Below are 2,274 nucleotides of genomic sequence, written 5' to 3'. Positions count from 1 at the left end.
GAAAGAGAGGAGAAGAGATGAGAGGTTGGACGCTAGAGAGAGGGGATCGCGAGAGAGATTAGGAGAGAGAGAAAAAATGAGAAAAGAGAGACTATGGAATGATGAAAATAGATGAAGAAAACGACGAGGGGGAGGAGGGAGACAAGCAGCGAGAGAGATGAGAGAGAAGAGCGAAGAGAGCGAGAGAGAGAAAATATGAGATGGAGAGCAAGACGAGAGGAATGGAGAAGAGAGAGGAGAGAGAGGAGGAGAGAGGAGAGAAGAAGGAGAGACGGATGAATGCAGAGAGAGAGAGAGAGAGAAGAGGAGAGAGGACAAAGGGAGATAGAAAATAGATGAAAGAAATGCGAAAACGAGAGGTAGGAGGAAAGGAGACGAAAAGAGAGAGAGAGAGATGAGCTGAATGAGAGAGAGAGATGAGGTCGGGAGAGGCGAGAGGATAGGAGAAAAGAGAGAGAGAGAGAGAGAGCAGAGATAGACGAGAGGAGAGGAAAAGGAGGAGAGGAAAAAATAATGAAAGAAAGCTGGAAAACCCCGGAAGAGAGGGTTTAGGGAGGAAAGAGCGAGGCCCCGCACCGAGAGAGAAGAGGAGATGTGAAGGTGGCAGAGTAGAGGGAGAGGAGAGAGAAGGACATTAGTAGAGGAGAGATGAAGAGGAAGATATATGAGAGGAGAGAGGAGGGAAGTCGAAGATAGAGAAGATATAGCAGAGAGAGAAGAGAGAAGAGAGGAGGAGGAGAGAGAAGAGAGGAAAGGAGAAAGAAGAGAGGACAAAGGGAGAAAATAGATGAAAGAAAGCGGTGGCAGGATAAACGAAGGCGAGGTTGGGAGAAAGAGCGGAAAGAGCGATGAGAGATGAGAGAGAGGAGAGAAATGAGAGAGCGGTGAGAGTTGAGAGAGAGAGAGAGAGAGAGAGAGGAGAGAGACGCAAGAGTGAGGGAGAAGAGAAGAGTCGGCACGAGAGGAAGGAGAGTCAAAGGGAGAAAATAGATGAAAGAAAGCAGGCGTCAAACGAGAGGTAGGGGAGGAAAAAAGAGCGGTGAGATCAGAGTAGAGAGAGAGAAATGTAGAGGAGAGGAGAGAGGAGATGAGAAGAGAGGAGTGTGAGAGAGAGACAAAAGGGAGAAAATAGATGAAAGAAAGCGAAAACGAGAGGTAGGGAGAAAGAGCGAGAGCGAGAGTAAGAGAGAGAGATTGATTTGAGGTTGATGGTTATATTAATCTGTTTTAAACATTTTTTTAGGGGGACTGTGATTTTTTTTTTTATATCTCGCTATTTAAAATCGGAGAAAGATATTTGGATGGAAGTGATTTTCTCTTTTTTAAACGTTATATTTATTTCTATCTTCTTTGGGATAAAAATACAAAAATAAAATTTAATAGTGGGAATGATAATGAACTGATTTCGTTTCATTTCTTTGATTTTTTGTTTACAGTGTATATAATTAAATTAATGCAAAGTTATAAGATGTTTATTTTTCTAAATTTTTCATAGGTTGTATTAAACTAAATTATCTTAATCTATTGACTAATTTAATGATAACAATAACTATAATAATGATGATGCTGATGATGATGCTAATAAAAACAATAATAATGTTAATAAAATAACAACAACAAGATAAAACAACAATAAAATGACAATAATAACAATGCTGATAATTGTAATAATGATAATGATAATAATAATGATGATAATAATGATGCGATAATAATGATGTTAATCATCACAATAAAAGTGATAATGATAATGATAATCATTATAATAATGATCTTAATGATACTGATAATCATTACAATAAAAATGATAATGATAATGATAACAAGAGTAATAATGATAATAATAATAAGAGTAATAATGATAATGATGATACTAATAACAGTATGATGATAATAATAGTAATGATGGTAGTAATGATAATGATCATAATAACAACAACAATGATAATGACCTTTATAATAACACTAATAATGATAACAATAATCATAATGATGATGATAATGATAATGATAATAATGATAATATTGATAACAATTATGATGATAATAAGGATAATGATGAAGATAAGAAGGATATTAATGATAATAATAATAATGAAGATAAGGAAGAGAATAATGATGATAATAATGATAATGATGATGATAGTAGACAGAAAAAACGAAAAATACTCTTCATATCCTCAGCTTCATACACACTCCCCCTCTCCCCTTCCCCCGTCCCACCACCCCCTTGTCCCCCCTTGATAAATTTCACGAAAAAGGCGGAAGGAAAAG

Source organism: Penaeus japonicus, unplaced genomic scaffold (genome assembly GCF_977035675.1).
Source record: "Penaeus japonicus unplaced genomic scaffold, GWHDUDI00000001_assembly GWHDUDI00000013, whole genome shotgun sequence".
In the NCBI taxonomy this organism is placed as follows: domain Eukaryota; kingdom Metazoa; phylum Arthropoda; class Malacostraca; order Decapoda; family Penaeidae; genus Penaeus; species Penaeus japonicus.
The sequence above is the reverse complement of the archived record's forward strand: the minus strand, read 5'-3'. Positions refer to the sequence as shown.